This window comes from Tursiops truncatus, chromosome 17 (assembly GCF_011762595.2).
Source record: "Tursiops truncatus isolate mTurTru1 chromosome 17, mTurTru1.mat.Y, whole genome shotgun sequence".
Classification (NCBI taxonomy): Eukaryota; Metazoa; Chordata; class Mammalia; order Artiodactyla; family Delphinidae; genus Tursiops; species Tursiops truncatus.
Genome location: NC_047050.1, coordinates 34,321,455 through 34,338,711, shown reverse-complemented (window position 1 = coordinate 34,338,711; position 17,257 = coordinate 34,321,455). Strand labels below are relative to the sequence as shown.

Here is a 17,257-nt window from a genome sequence, read left to right as displayed (position 1 = left end):
CCTAGGAAAAGAACTAAGGGAAATACACCTAAAAGAAGGGGCTATTCTACATTATGTAGATGATGTATCAATATATAGCCCCACTATGGAGGACTCAGATCAAAATACCATTAAAGTCCTTAATTTCCTTGGGGCCCAGGGCTACAGTGTCTCCCAAACAGATCTCAAAACAACAAGTTAAATATCTGGGATATATTATAAACCCTGGAAGTAGACATTTATCTCCAGATAAAAAACAAGCTATATTGGGCCTAAGCACCCTAAAGACAAAGAAACATCTCTGTACCTTCTTAGGCATGGCAGGATTTTGCAGAATTTGGATTCCAGGATTTGAACTAATGGTTAAATCCCTATATGAAGCCACTAAAGGCCCAGATGCAGAACAATTACTTTAGACTGGGGGACAAGAAAAGGCATTTAATACTATCAAACAGACCTTCACCAGAGCTCCTGCTCTGGGTCTCCCCAATTTAAAAAAGCCATTCATCTTATATGTAGTTGAAAAGCAGGGGACAGCTCTGGGGGTCCTTATACAGAAGCTAGGAGAAGTTCTTCTGCCTATAGGCTATTTTTCCAAACAACTAGATTCTGTGGCCTGAGGTTGGCCTGGCTGCCTCCCAGTGGTAGCTACCACCACTTTATTAGTAGAAGAAACTAACAAGCTTATCCTTGGATAGTCACTGGAATTCCAGACCCCTCATCAAGTACAAGGGATTCTGGAGATTAAAGGCTACCACTGACTAACTGGAGGCTGTCTTACTAAATACCAGGCTTTTCTCCTTGACTCCTCAGAGGCAACCCTGAAAACTTGCCACACCCTTAACCTGGCTACACTGATGCCCACTGAAAGCCCAAACTAACACATTCCTGCCATGAAACCCTTGACCAGGTTTATGCCTGTAGGCCTGATCTAACAGACCAGGCCATAGAAAACCCTGAAGAGGAATGGTTTACTGACGGCAGTAGTTTACAACTAACCACCAATTCTCGCTATTCAATATGGGTGGGGAAATTGAAAACTGGTTATCTAGTTTGTTCTCTTGCACCCCACAAGGAATAAAAAGCTTTCTGGCAGGAGGTTTTGCCCTTCATTTCTTATAACCCTTCTCTTTTCAGTTATACTGATTTTATGCTATATTTTGTCTAGTACTCCATTGTCTTCCCCACTGTTGTAAATCTGTGACTAAGACTTTTCGATCCAAGAAGGAGACCTGGGACAAACAGGTCCAGACCTTTCATTTTAAAAATAGAGAAACATGTTAAACTTTAACCCTGAGATTAACAAAAATACACACTCAAGCAGAATGGCTTCACAGTTTTGACAAGGGTGATATTGCCTCTACTGTATGGTCAACAATTAAGGAAGCTCTCCCAAGGTTAACCTGGTTCCTTCCCTTTCTAGGTCTTTTAATGGCTATTGTTGTTCTCCATTTTGGCCCTTGTTTGTTTAACCTTTTGGTTAAGTTTGTGTCTTCCAGGCTCTATCAGTTTCAAGTAAGGCTCATCATGGCCCAAGGAAATCATCCCATTCCAGTGGAAGATGGCTCAGGTCCCTATAGGTCCTTGGAACAGTCAGCAAGGGACTTCTACACCACTAGGGTAGGCTGAGGTCTGTGGACCCCGTCCAACAGGAAGAAGTTTCAGAAGCGACCTTCTGCCCCTTACCCCTAAAGAATAAGGGGTGTAGAATCTCTCAGTGGGGAATGAGACAGGCTAGGATCTGGAATTTGGGACCCTTTGCTGCAGTGCTTGTAACTGGACAAATGTCTCCTCAAGCAACAAAATACCAAGAAAGTATACGGGACTGAAAATAGCTGCGGGCATGTGCAGTTGGGGTGAATTATGGACAACAAGATAAAAAAAGACCAAAAACCCAATTGCCACTTCTGAATAGCCGGGAGCAAAATCAGGGTACTGCACATGCACCCTGCACACAGCACCATCAAGGGGTGGGTAAACTAGCTAAGCCACCCCTCCAGGCCAAATCCTGGACCCGCCCCTACCCTCACTCCATATAAGGAACCAGTTTGCCTGCACTTTGGTGAGCGAGCAAGGGAACCTGTAACTTGTTTTCACTCCCTCCTGCTACAGCAGGAGCCCCAATAAAGCCTTGCCTGAATTTCTTGTCTGTCCTCTTATCAATTTCTATTGATTAAGGAAGGTCAAGAACCTTGGTCGGTAACAAGTATATTAAAAAGTTCCTCTAATCAACTCCAGTTCCCAGATGGGACTACTGTTATTAAAGCCACTTACTGTTAATAACATTTTAGGAATAGTACCAACTTGATTCTTACCAGCTGTACTAGTTTCCTCAGACTGCTATAAAAACATACCAAAAACAGGTGGCTTGAAACAACAGGAATGTATTTTTCTATAGTTCTGAAGGCCAGAAGTCTGAAATCTAGGTGTCAGCCAGGGCTATTCTCCCACTGAAGGCACTAGGACTCTTAGTTTTATCATTTTCTTTCTACTGCTTACTTGAGATTTTATTTGCTCTTTTGTTTCTAGTTTCTTAAGGTGGAAGCTGAGACTATTGGTATAAGAACTCCTTTTCTAATATAGGGATTTTATGTGATAGTTTTTTCTCTGAGGATTGCTCTAGAGTATCCCACAAATTTTACATTGTGTTTTTGGGTTTTTTTTGATTCAAACTACTTTCTAATTTCTTCTTTGAGTTCTTTCATTCATGAGTCATTTAGAATTTGACTTTTTAAAAACTTTTTATGGAACTTCCCTGGTGGCACAGTAGTTAAGAATCCACCTGCCAATGCAGGGGACATGAGTTCGATCCCTGGGCCGGGAAGATACCACATGCCATGGAGCAACTAAGCCCGTGTGCCACAACTACTGAGCCTGCACTCTAGAGCCCACGAGTCACAACTTCTGAGCCCACGTGCCACAACTACTGAAGCCCGCGACCTTAGAGCCCTTGCTCCACAACAAAGAGAAGCCACAGCAATGAGAAGCCTGTGCACTGCAATGAAGAGTAGCCCCCACTCGCCGCAGCTAGAGAAAGCCCACACACAGCAACGAAGACCCAACGCAGCCAAAAAATAAAGTCATTTATAAAAATAAAAAATAAAACCTTTTATTTTGATTTAATTTTAGACTCACTTAGAAGTTGCAAAAATAGTATAGAGAGTTCCTGTGTACCCTTCAGCCAGCTTCATAGAATTTTATCAAAACCAGGCAAGTGCTGTTGTTACAACACCATTAACCATAGACCTTATTTGGATTTTACCAGTTTTACAAGTACTCTCTTTGTGTCTATAAAATTTACTACATGTACAGATTTATTTGACCACCACCAAAATCAGGGCACAGAACTGCTCCATCATATCAAAGAAACTCCTTGTGCTGCCCCTTCATAGTCACACCCTCACCCTAACTCCTTCCAAACTTCTTTTGTCCTTGAACATGTTATATTTCTTCATCTATGCATTTGTTCTGGCTCTTTTAAATGTTTTTTAAATGCTCTCGATTAGCCTTCTGATTTCTGATGCTGATACAGTAGCCCTTCCTGGAATATAGCTTTAGTTATAGTGTAATATAGTTTTTATAATTTTGTTAGTAAGGGTTTAGGGTCTTAGGTACTGCTTTGTGAGATTAATATTTGTATACTTTTTGCTTTGCTGTTAATGTAAAAGTATGTCTTTTGATTATATTTCTATCTTGTTATTGCTTGTTCACAAAAAATTACCGGTCTTTCTAACTCCTTTCTCTCTTTTTTGGCTCATATTTCCTCAACTCTTGTTTCTTTATTTCTCATTCTTCTCCCATACCCTTGTCAGAGGGAAAAATGTCTTTCCTTTACTCATGAAGAGCAGTTTTCTGGTTTCTCCTGATACCTTCCACCTCCTGATATCAAGTCCTATAATGTCTCACCCAGCATTAGGAGGCTCTTGAAAGTAAATTCCCAAGGACTGATTTCTATCTGACAGAAATTCTTCCTATATTCCTAAAAATGTTTAATAAGATAGTTTTACCTGGAAACTAAATCAGAAAATTTATAATTATTAGAGCAGAGACTCTAATAATTAAAGAAATATATGAAACATCATTAACACTACCAGCTTAAAATGCTGTTGTTAGGCAGTAGTAGCTGAAATTTTAAAGTTTACTATAGAAACTATTATAGTAGTGCATGAAATTCTTAGAACAGAATGATTATCTTCCAATTTTAAACTTAAAATTCAGAGGTGAAATTCTGTATTATTTAAAAAATAAAATTGTAATGCACACTTCTAAAATATAAAAAATCTATAATTAACTCAGGGGGTGGAAACATTTATTTTATTAGATATAATCAATTTAGAAGAGCTCTTTTCAAAAGTTATGTTTTTAGTGAAGATAAGAATCCTTATTATGTTAATCCTCCATATGGAGAGACTGAAATAAATGATTCAGATAACAGGTAAAAAAAAAAACCTTTGGGAGAAGACAACAAAGAAAAGAAATGCAGCTAAGAGAAATGATCAGATGCAAATAACCTTGGATTTGGGGGTGAGAGAGGAGTGGTAGTGTAGAATTGAGGTAGATGGTCAAAGTGAACAGCCTAGTTTTCAGATTCAGGAGCAGATCATATTAATAGGACTGAAAAAGATAAACTTTGGCAGACTATGGCTAAAAATAGATTAAAGGTTTGTAGTAGTTACTTCCATCTGTATACGGCTTCATATGTCTCAACATATGCAACCTCTGTATAAAGGAGGCAGTTATGTTTAAAAACAAAGGATTTGGAATCAGATTACTTAGGTAGAGATTCCAGTTCTAACACTTAAGGCTAGTAATATCATGAGTGAGCAATCCAACCTCTTAAGAGTTTCAGTGTCTACCTCTGTAAAATGTGTATAATAGTAGTACCTGCTTCAAGGGTTGTTCTGAGGATAAATTGGGATAATTCAACATAAAGAAATAGCCCTCATTTAAGAATGCTAACTACTGTCATTATCAAATATATCCCACTTTAATGTTAGAAACTTTTTCACTTGAAGTAGAAATAAATTATCCCTGACTTTCCCAATTGGCTTATTTTTGTATCTCTGCCATTACTGACCAGGGCAAGAAATAGATTAAAAAACCCACATCAACGAGGGCTGTGGTTAGGATACCATCTGGCATCTGCTTATGAACTCTGAGCTTATAAAACTGTGTCCTCCAAGCTGCAGGCTTCCCCTATATTTGCCAGTATATTATATTTGTCAGTATGACAGAGTGTCTGCCCCTACTTGCCCCCAGCTCTTGATTAGCCTTCTGATTTCTGATGCTGATACAGTAGCCCTTCCTTGAATTTAAGCCTGCTTTACTAGTACTCAACAACCTACAGAGCCAATGCTAGCCCTTTCTCCGTAGGAACTGAACATGTGCCTCTGATTAGTTTCTAACCCTTCGTCAGCTAGATCACTGCTCTCCTAATATAGAATTTCAGTTCTTCCTAGATTCTCTTGCTGCTATACCTTAACAGATAGGTCAGAAGCCCCTTGGTACTGATTTGATTTGGAACAAGCTTCAGTTTTCCCTGACCATTTGGACAGTGTTAACTTATATTGCAGGAGCCTACCCTATGCTCATATCAATTCGCCTATTTATTCTTACTTCTGACACCCCACCTTTACCTTTCAAAATAATTAGTATTTCCCAGGATGCATCAATGCCAAGCTAGTCTGAATTGTGGTATAGAAAACATGGAGATGTTTCATAAAGTAAGAAATTGGGATTTGGATGTCACATGGCTCGATGGTATTAACTGTCCTACTTATTAATTTCACAGGTTTACTGTAAAATGAAAGTCTATACACAAAGCATATTTTAAAATCTAAATTATAACATTATAATGATAATGGACAGAAGTTCCTTTTTTGTTTCCAGCTCTCCCTTCCTCTGCCTTTCTTGTCATGCCTTTGTTTCCCTGATATGGCTACCTCATTACATTTCTTATCCTTTTTTCCTCTTTCTTTCTTACCTTCCACTTCCTTCACCCCTCATGTCCTTTATACTTTTTTATTTTCATCCAATAGGCTGCTCCTATTTCTTGCGGGGAGCAGGGAGATGTTAGTGCCTCTCTCAGATGGGCTTTTACACTATCTCCTATTGTACCTGATGATGAATTTCTGTGCCATTCCAGGAGAACTTGCACATGATGAGATGGAACAAGTCAAGGCTTGGGACATAGTGGGTATATTCATACAATGGAAATAAATGCAAATCTAAAAAGAGTGAAACTTATTTTTATATGTTGATATAGAAAAATCTCCAAAGTAGATTATCAAGGTAAAAACAAAATACAGAAAAATGTATATAGAATTATTCAATTTATGTTTTAAAAAAAGGGATATACATGCCTCATGTATTACCTTTGTTGTAGGGAAGGCTAAAAAAATTGACACCATTTATAGTCTTTTAAAAGAGTCAAGGTTATTTGACTCAGCAATTCCAATTTTATTACTAAAATTTTATACTGAAGAAATAAATTTCATATAATTATTACAATATACTTGTTATAATATTTTAATAGCAAAAAATGGAAATAATTCCAACATTAGGTAAATAAATCAAGGAATAGCCTTAAATTTTTGAACTCTATTTAATGACATAGGAAATGTAATAACAAATGTTTAAACAAAAAGTCAAGTTACAAAACAAATTTTACAGAAGGATCTTAATTTTGCTCATGTGTAAGACATATTTGCATAGACAAATAATGAAGGAAATACATGAAAGTGTTTGGAGTGGATATCACTGAGTAATGAGATTAAGGTGGTTTATGTTGTCTTCTCTGTCCTTTCTCCATTATCTAAATGTTAAAATATGAAAAAACATTCTTCTATAATAATAAATTAGAAAACATTATTAAAATAAAAAAAAAACATTTTTCCAAAAATTCAGGAGTTCAGTTGAGCTTAGTTCCTTAGAAGTTTCACTTTTCTTATTTTTTAACACATGGCTGGTTTCCATATCTTAAAGTAAATATATCTTCTCTTTTTAAAATTTTTATTTTATCTTGGAGCAATAGTTGATTAACAATGTTGTGTTAGTTTCAGGTGTACAGCAAAGTGATTCAGTTATACATATACATGTATCTATTCTTTTTCAAATTCTTTTCCCATTTAGGTTATTACAGAATACTGAGAAGAGTTTCCTGCTGCTATACAGTAGGGCTTTGTTATTTATCTATTTTAAATATAGCAGTGTGTGCATGTCAATCCCCAACTCTCAATCTATCCTTCCCCCAACCTGCTCCTCCCCTCTGGTAACCATAAGTTTGCTCTCTGTTAGTCTTTTTTTTGTTTTGTAAATAAGTTCATTTGTATCATTTTTTTAGATTCCACAGATAAGTGATGTCATATGATATTTGTCTTTGTCTGTCTGACTGACTTCACTTAGTATGATAATCTCCAGGTCTATCCATGTTGTTGCAGATGACATTATTTCATTCTTTTTAATGGCTGAGTAATAGTCCACTGTGTAGATATATATACCACATCTTCTTTATCCATTCCTCTGTTGATGGACAATTAGGTTGCCTCCATGTATTGGCTATTGTAAATAGTACTGAAATGAACATTGGGGTGCATGTAGATTTTTGAATAAATATTTCCTCTGCATATATGCTCAGGAGTGGGATCACAGGATCATATGTTAGCTCTAATTTTAGTTTTAAAGGAAACTCCATACTGTTCTCCAGAGTGTTTACACCAGTTTACATTCCCACCAACAGTGTAGGAGGGTTGCCTTTTATCCACACCCTCTCACGTATTTATTGTTTGTAGATTTTTTGTTGATGGCCATTCTGACCAATGTGAGATGATACCTCATTGTAGTTTTGATTTGCATTTCTCTAATAACTAGTGATGTTGAGCATCTTTTCATGTGCTTTTTAGCCATCTGTATGTCTTCTTTGAAGAAATGTCAATTTATGTCTTTTGCTCATTTTTTGATTGGGTTGGTTGTTTTTAGATATTGAGCTGCATGAGCTGTTTGTATATTTTGGAGATTAATCCCTTGTCAGTTGTTTCATTTACGAATATTTTCTCTCATTCTGAGAGTTGTCTTTTCCTTTTGTTTATGGTTTCCTTTGCTGTGCAAAAGTTTCCTCTATGCCCACTTTCTGGAGAGTTTTTTTTTTTTTTATCATAAACAGGTGTTGAATTTTACTAAAAGATTTTTCTGCATCTATCAAGATGTTCATATGGTTTTAATTCTTCAATTTCTCAATGTGGTGTATCACAGTGATTGATTTGTGGATATTGAAACATCCTTGCAACACTGGGATAAATCCCACTTGATCTTGGGTTATGATCCTTTTAATACATTGTTGGATTTGGATTGCTAGTATTTTGCTGAGGATTTTTGTGTCTTTGTTCATCAGTGATATTGGCAGGTAATTTTCTTTTTTTGTGGTATCTTTGTCTGGTTTTGGTATCAGGGTGATGATGGCATCATAGAATGAGTTTGGGAGTATTCCTTCCTCTGCAACTTTTTGGAAGAGTTTCAGAAAGTTAGGTGTTAACTCTTCTCTAAATGTTTGATAGAATTCACCTGTGAAGCCATCTGGTCCTGAACTTTTGTTTGTTGGGGGTTTTTAAATCACAGTTTCGATTTCAGTACTTGTGATTGGTCTGTTCATATTTTCTATTTCTTCTTGTTTCAGTCTTGGGAGATTGTACCTATCTAAGAATTTGTCCATTTCTTCCAGTTTGTCCACTTTATTGGTATATAGTTGCTTGTAGTAGTTTCTAATGATGCTTTTTTTCTGTGGTGGCTGTTGTACCTTCTCTTTTTTCATTTCCAATTTTATTGATCTGTTCTCTCTCCCGTTTTTTCTTGATAAGTCCGGCTAAAGGTTTATCAATTTTGTTTATCTTTTCAAAGAACCAGCTTTTAGTTTCATTGATCTTTGCTACTGTTTTCTTTGTTTCTATTTCCTTTATTTCTGCTCTGACCTTTATGATTTCTTTCCTTCTACTAACTTTAGGTTTGCCTGTTCTTCTTTCTCTAGTTGATTTAGGTGTAAAGTTAGGTTGTTTATATGAGATTTTTCTTGTTTCCTGAGGTAAGATTGTAACCTCTTAGAACTGTTTTTGCCATGTTGCATAGGTTTTGGATCATCCAGCTTTCATTTTCATGTGTCTCCAGATATTTTTTTATTTCCTCTTTGATTTCTTCAGTTATCCATTCATTGTTTATTAGCATATTGTTTAGCCTCCACGTATTTGTGTTTTTTATAGTTTTTTTCTTGTAGTTGATTTTTAATCTCATAGCATTGTGGTTGGAAATCATGCTTGATATGATGTCAATTTTTAAAAAATTTACCAAGGCTCACTTTGTGGCCCATCATGTGATCAATCCTGGAGAATGTTCCATGTGCACTTGAGAAGAATGTGTATTCTGCTGCTCTTGGATGGAATGCTCTATAAATATTAAGTCTATCTGGTCTAATGTGTCATTTAAGGCCTGTGTTTCTTTATTGATCTTCTGTCTGGATGATCTGTCCATTGATGAAAGTGGGGTGTTAAAGTCCCACACTATTACTGTGTAACTGTCAATTTTTCCATTTATGGCTCTTAGTATTTGCCTTATATATTGGGGTGCTCCTATGCGGGGTGCATACATATTTACAATTGTTATATCTTCTTCTTGGATTGATCCCTTGACCATTATGTAGTATCTTTCTTTGTCTCTTGTAATAGTCTTTATTTTAAAGTCTATTTGTCTGATATGAGTATTGCTATCCATCTTTCTTTTGACTTCCATTTGCATGGAGTATCTTTTTCCATCCCCTCACTTTCAGTCTGTATGTGTCCCTAGATCTTAAGTGGGTCTCTTGTAGACTATGTCTTTGGTTGGAGCATTTAATTCATTTACATTTAAGGTAATTATTAATATGTATGTTCATAATGCCATGTTGTTAATTGTTTTGAATTTGTTTTTGTAGGTCTTTATTCTTCCCTTTCTCTTTTGTTCTCTTCTCTTGTGATTTGATGACTAACTTTTGTGTTGTGTTTGGATTCCTTTTTCTTTTTTGTGTGTGTAGCTACTGTAGATTTTTGGGTTGCAGTTACCATGAGGTTTTGATATAGTAGTCTATATATAAAGAAGATTGTTTTAGGTTGCAGGTCTTCTAATTTCAAATGCACTTCCAATATCCTGCATTAGTGCTCTCCTCTTCTCACAATTGCTTGTTTTGATATAATATTTGTGTTCAGTTGATTTTCTACATTTATTTTATTTTTTATTATTTATTTATTATAGAACATTCTTTTTATTTTTTTAACATCTTTATTGGAGTATAATTGCTTTACTACATTTGCTTTATATTTGCCTTTACTGGTGAGCTTTTCCATTCATAATTTTCTTGTTTCTAGTAGCAAACTTTTCTTTTCCACTTAGAGAAGTTCCTTTAGCATTTGTTGTAGAGCTGGTTGGGAGGTGCTGAATTCTCTTAGCTTTCCCTGTCTGTAAAGCTTTTGATTTCTCTGTTGAATCTGAATGACAGTCTTGCTGGGTTGGTTGCAGGTTCTTCCCTTTCATCACTTTATATCATGGCACTCACTTCTGGCCTGCAGAGTTTCTGCTGAGAAATTGGCTGATAACCTTATGGGAGTTCCCTTGTATGTTATTTGTTGCTTTTCCCTTGTTGCTTTTAATATTTTTTCTTTGTCTTTAATTTTTGTTAATTTGATTGCTATGTATCTCAGCGTGTTCCTCCTTGGGTTTATTCTGCCTGGGACTCTTTGTGCTTTCTGGACTTGGGTGACTGTTTCCTTCCCCACGTTAGGGAATTTTTCAGCTATTATATTTTCCAGTGTTTTCTCAGGTCCTTTCTCTCTTTCTTCTCCTTCTGGGACCCCTATAATGTGAATGTTGGTGCATTTAATGTTGTACCAGAGGTCTCTTAGACTGCCTTAATTTCTTTTCATTCTTTTTTCTTTATTCTATTCCATGGCAATTATTTCCACCATTCTGCCTTCCAGCTCACTTATCTGTTCTTCTACCTCAGATCTGTTTCTGTTCTGCAGACTGCTGGATTGTAGTTCTTCTTGCTTCTGCTCTCTGCCCTTTGGTGGATGAGGCTAAGAGACTTGTGCAGGCTTCCTGGTGGGAGTGTCTGGCTCCTGCTCACTGGTGTGTGGAGCCGGGTCTTGTCCCACTGGTGGGCAGGGCTGTGCTCAGGAAGACTTTAAGCAGCCTGTATGCTGATGGTTGAGGCAGTGTTCCTGCCCTGTTGGTGGTTTGGCCGGAGGCATGCCAGCACTGGAGCCTACAGGCTGTTGGGTGGCACTAGGTCTTGGGAAGGAAATGGCTGCCTCCAGGAGGGCTGATGTCAATAAATACTCACCAGAGCTGCTGCTACCAGTGTCTTTGTCCCCACAGTGAGCCACAGCCACTCCTTGCCTCTGCAGAAGGCCCTCCAATACTAGCAAGTAGGTCTGGCCCAGTCGCTTATGAAATCATTGCTTTTCCCCCTGGGTCCTTGTGTACATAGGACCTTGTGAGAGCCCTCCAAGTTTCTGTTTCCCTCAGTCCTATGGTACTTCTGTGATCAAACCCCACTGGCCTTCAAAACCAGATTCTCTGGGGGCTCCTCCTCCCATGGCCAGAGCCCCAGGTTGGGAAGCCTGACATGGGGCTCAGGATTTGCACTCCTGTGGGATAACTTCTGTGGTATAATTATTTTCCAGATTTTGGGTTGCCCACCTGGCAGGAATGGGATTTGATTTTATCATGATTGCATCCCTCCTACCATCTCACTGTGGCTTTTCTTTTGTAATTGAGTGTTAGGGTATCTTTTTTGGAAGGTCCCAGCATTTTTTTTTTTCTGTCAATAGTTGTTCAGAAGTTAGGTTGTTTTTAATTCTTTTTTTTTTTTTTGACTGTGTTGGGTCTTCGTTACTGCACATGGGCTTTCTTTAGTTTCAGAGAGCACGGGCTACTCTTCGTTTCAGTGTGCGGGCTTATTGTGGTGGCTGCTCTTGTTGCAGAGCATGGGCTCTAGGTGCACAGGCTTCAGTAGTTGTGGCATGCAGGCTCAGTAGTTGCGGCATGCAGGCACTAGAGCACAGACTCAGTAATTGTGACGCATGGGTTTAGTTGCTCCGTGGCATGTGGGATCTTCCCAGAACAGCGATGGAACCCATGTGCCCTGCATTAGCAGGCAGATTCTTAACCACTGCGCAAGCTGAGAAATCTCAGCAGTTAGTTTTGATTTTGGTGTTTTTGTAAGAAGGGGTGAACTCGTTTCTGTCTAGTCCATCGTCTTGCCAGCCAGTATATATTTTCTTAAATTAACTCTATCTATCTAGCTATTTCACTATCTATCGTCTATCTGACCACTTGTCTGTCTCTCTATCTTCCATTTATATGTGTCTGCCTATCTGTTCTTCTGTCATCTGTATTTACTCTCCTGAGTTTTCTAAAGAAGTTTGTTGTATGTTTTCTCTTGCTTAGTTAATAACTCTTATGGTAATAAGTGGCTGCTGCTAGGCTTGTTGAGTAGACTTGGTATGTTCTTCATAGAGACATAACTTTTCCAATTACAAGAGTATCGTTACACTAATTCCTTACCTCTCCAAGAATAAACTTGTTTAGAGTATGTTTTGTTTAAAAGTAGGCCCATTCTTAAATGTTTTTGAGTAATGATGCATTAAAAGGCACATTTATCTTACAGATTACACAGCAAATTTGTAAAAGACGAGCATGCAACTACCTGCTCTATGAAGTTCTTTTCTGTATATGTAGTTCATATTTGTTCAAATTAAACATGGAAGTTAAATTCAGTCAAATAAATCCTTCTAGTTATCCAGATTGATGTAAGTAAAAACCATTTGGATAAGAAGATACCTGTTGGTCAAAAGAGCAATCATATCTTTTTGAAAGAGATAAGGTTAGTAATCAAATTATGGGTATCAACAACAATAATTTTACTGCAGTCTGTGCTTACAATTCATTTTTCTTCCCTAAATATTCCTTCATTCCACTACTGGCTATATAATACATATGGGTCCATTCTCTTCATTGTTCTTTTCCGTATTAGTAATAGGAATTTTAGCTGAGAATGAGTACATTATTTTCTAAGGTATGATTGCTTAAGAATTAGATGTTCCCTTAACTGTGTTTCCATGATGTTTTTTTCATGTATCCATCAGTGCAGAAATATTTAATTTTTAAAGTATATGTCACACTAGACTGTAAACTTCTCATAATTAGAACTCATGCTTTATCTATTTTCATGTACCCACACTAATGATAGTGCTTGGTACTAAGTAAGCAATCAATAAGTGATTTTTATAAATGTAGAAAAGGGTAGATGATAACAATAGCTTCTAGGAGAAAACAAACAAACTACATGGTTGAATTTGAAACTCTCTCTAATATTATTTTTAATGAAAGAATTTCTAATATTTCTAATATTTTAAAATTTTATATTGTTGTACTGATCCTGCAAATATAATATTGATTTATGTTTCTGATCCTCTGGTTCATTTGAAATAGGAGAAAACAAAACGGAGGAAATATTATTTAGAGTTTATATGCTTTCTTTTAATCAATGTTTCCTAAATGGAAATTTATATTATTATCTTCAAGAGAGACTTTAAAACTTTAAGAAACCAAAAGCAAATCATATGTAAGTACAGATATTTCTTGTATCAGCCCAACCAAAAGTTACCTATTTATCTCTAATTATAACTCTGAATTGAAGTTAATGTTGTTTCTATCAAGGGGTTATTTCTTGTGCAATATTCTGACTTTTGTTTTTATATATTTTAGGTTCTGCTAGATTTTTTTAACTTATGTTAACCAACTCATAGTAATTAGGGAAAAAAATGAAGAAGTAAAGAAGAAAGATTTTTGTCTGAAAAAATTTCTACACTGAGTGGTCCATGACTAGACACCATTTCAGAGTCAGGAAGAGATCATGCAGAAGGCTTTACATTGTGTTGAAATTCTCCTGTGAGATGTAGAATAATGGATGTCTGCCCATATAATAAACCCCGGAACATATGACTATGTTACCTTACATGGCAATTGGGACTTTACAGATATGATCAAATTAAGAATACTGAGATGGAAAGGTTATCCTTTATTAGCCAAGTGAATAATCACAAGGGTCCTTGTAAGTGAAAGAAGGCAGGAGAGTCAGGGACAGATTTGAAGATGATGGCTTTGAAGATGGAAGAAAGGAACACAAGCGAGGAATACTGGTGGTCTCTTAAAGCTGAAAAAGGTAAGAAACTGGATTCTCCCCTGGAGGCTTCACAAAGAAATGCAGTATTGCTGACAGCTTTATTTTAGCCTAGTGAAAGCCATTTTATACTTCATGCAGGCAGCTTTTGTGATGAGTTTAACTAGCTTGACCTGTTAGTGTTGACTAGAGTGAACAGGACGATCGGTGAGAATATGTGACAAGTGAGGTCAATGACAAACTGACCAGCCAGACAAGGCAGGATCCCTCTGAAAGACTGAGTGACCTGAAGCATAACCTTAAGAGTTAGATAACCAAAAGGGAGAATAGTCTTGAGAGTGAATGAAGCATGAGAGGGACAAAGCAAGAAATGGCACATTGTTCTCTCATGCATCCTATATTCTGGGTGTAACCAAATTGAGAAAGAATGAGGATAGGAGTTCTACCAGCAAAAGAAGACAGTTTAATATTTCATGGGCTCTAAATTACAGAGAATATAAAGAAAGATCATATACAGAGACAGCTTATAGTGGAAAATTAGACAACCATTAAACATATTTTCAACACAGACAAAATCAAAAGACAAACAATAAGCTAGGAAAAATATATACTGTATTTACTACGTGTCTAACTTTTAAAAGCTGTCCAGGACTCAAGGATGGGTATGTTATTCAGGCTGTTGCAATAGGAAGAATAACCAAAGGAAGTGTTTCCTGGAAAATGGGAAACAAGGGGGGTTTTATATGGCAAAGAAACAAAAGTAGCAGAGCTCCAGTTGCAATTCTGGTGACCATTCAGGCAAGTGTGGTAGTCTTTCAGAAAATACGTGCGTGTGTGCATGCATGCACGTGTGTGCATGTGTGTGCATGCATGAGAGCATTTGGCCATTTTCAGTCCATTGTGTCCTGTTCTTGGAATTGTCAACTCAAAGAAAGAATTTAGAGGAATGGATTAGTCTCTCAGTATGAGGGAGCATGGATGTCAGTATACATTCAGAGAAGAAAATTTTACAGTTCTTCACACAGACAAAAGATAAATATATTTACTATATGAAGATAAATTCTTTATAACTCTTTAATATATATGTCTTTATTAATTAGGAAAAACACCTCCTGCTGTAATAAATAAACTCTGAAATTTCAGTGGCTTAACACAATGAAGTATAGTTCTTGCTCATAAAACACTGCAAAACTGGTGTTCTTTCTGGGCAATTCTTCTATATGCAATGATGTAGTATCTCAAGATCCTTCCTTCCTTGTGCCATTTTCAACATGTAACTCCCCCAGTCTCCTTGGGAGTCATCTCCTACATTCTATCTTAGAGGGGAAAAGAGCATGGAGGATGATGTAAGGGAGGTTTTTATGGCCTGGTCTAAAAGTAGTCTATAACACTTCTACCAACCTTCCATTGGCCAAAATTTGGACATATGAAGACCCTAAATGCAAAGATGGCTGGGAAGTATAGTTTAGCTGAATTCCCAGGAGGAAAAGGGAATAGGTTTTATCAATCAATAAATAAAATGTATATTAAATTTATAAATAAAACTATAAATGATAACAAAAAGATGAACTCCCCAGTGGAAAAATGTCCAATACCAATGATCAAAAATAATATTCAGAATCATCAAGAATAAAGTAAATTACAAAAATAACATATTTCCTATTAAACTATCCACAGTAAAAATAATGTTATTTTCGTTGGCTGCTGAAAAATGTACAGTGTGAGACACCACAAGTGAGGGTAAAAAATTGTTCTCAGGTTCTAAAGAGCAACTGACAATATATATCCAAAGATTTTAAAATGTGCATAGTCTTTGAGGACTTCCCTGGTGGTCCAGTGGCTAAGACTCCATGCTTCCAATGCAGGGGGCCCAGGTTCAATCCCTGGTCAGGGAACTAGATCCCACATGCTGCAACTAAGAGTTTGCATGTCACAACTAAAGATTCCACATGCCCCAATGAAGATCTTGCATGCGGCAATGAAGATCCTGTGTGCCGCAACGAAGACTTGGCACAGCCAAATAAACAAATATTTAAAAAATAAAATAAAATGTGCATATCCTTTGATCCAGCCTACCACTTCAAAACCTTTTTCAGGAATAAATAATCAGAAAAGTGTTCTAAGATAGATTGATGTCATCCTTAACTTCTGTTTTTCATAAACTATGTGAAATCCATAAGGAAATCATGTTAGATTTGCTTTCATAAGATATCCAGAATCTGATCCCTTTTTTCCACCTCCACTGCTTCTGTCTTTCTTACCTAGAGTCCAATTTTAACATAGTGGCCCTTGTGATCCTTATAAAGTCTATGTTGGGACTTCCCTGGTGGTGCAGTGTTTACAACTCTGCGCTCCCAATACAGAGGGCCTGGGTTTGATCCCTGGTTGGGGAACTAGATCCCACATGCATGCCGCAACTAAGAGTTCGCATACCACAGCTGAGGAGCCCACATGCCACAACTAAGGAGCCGTCGAGCCACAACTAAGGAGCCTGCCTACCGCAACTAAGACCTGGCACAATCAAATAAAAATAAATAAATATTAAAAAAAATAAAGTCTATGTCATATTGTTAGCACAAGTTCGTGTGCCCAGTGCGCAGTGAGGCCAAACAAACCAAAATGTTGGAGTTTGGAGCAGAGAAAGGTTTATTGCAGGGCCCTGTAAGGAGACAGGTGACTCCTGCCCTGAAAAAGCCTGAGCTCCCCCAAAATTTTGGAAAAGCATTTTTAAAAGCCAGGTGAGGGTGGTGGTTGCAGGGTATGTGATCAGCTTGTGCACAGTCTCTGACTGGCTGATGGTGAGGGAACAGGGTGGTGTCACAGGGGTTAACATTATCAATCTTTTGGCTCCAAGAGGCCTGGAGCTATGTGCTCACAGTCATCAAGTAGTTAATATCTTCCATTTGGTGGGGGGTTTTCACATCTATAAAACAACTCAGGAAATGAGCATCAAATACTGTTATCTAGGTACTTCAGAGAGGAGCTAAAGCAGAGGATATGGGGGAAGGTCTGTCTTGGGAAGGGCTTATAGGGTCCTGCTCCTTTACAATATCATCACTCCTCTGCTCAAAAGCC

The 17,257-nt window shown here is 37.3% G+C and overlaps 1 non-coding gene across 1 annotated transcript; it reads left to right on the top strand.

The window, feature by feature from the left end:
* Positions 1 to 16,004: 16,004 nt before the first annotated feature.
* On the top strand, positions 16,005 to 16,077 carry TRNAW-CCA (transfer RNA tryptophan (anticodon CCA)). Its single transcript has one exon. It is a non-coding gene; the product is annotated as a tRNA-Trp (tRNA).
* Positions 16,078 to 17,257: the final 1,180 nt, after the last annotated feature.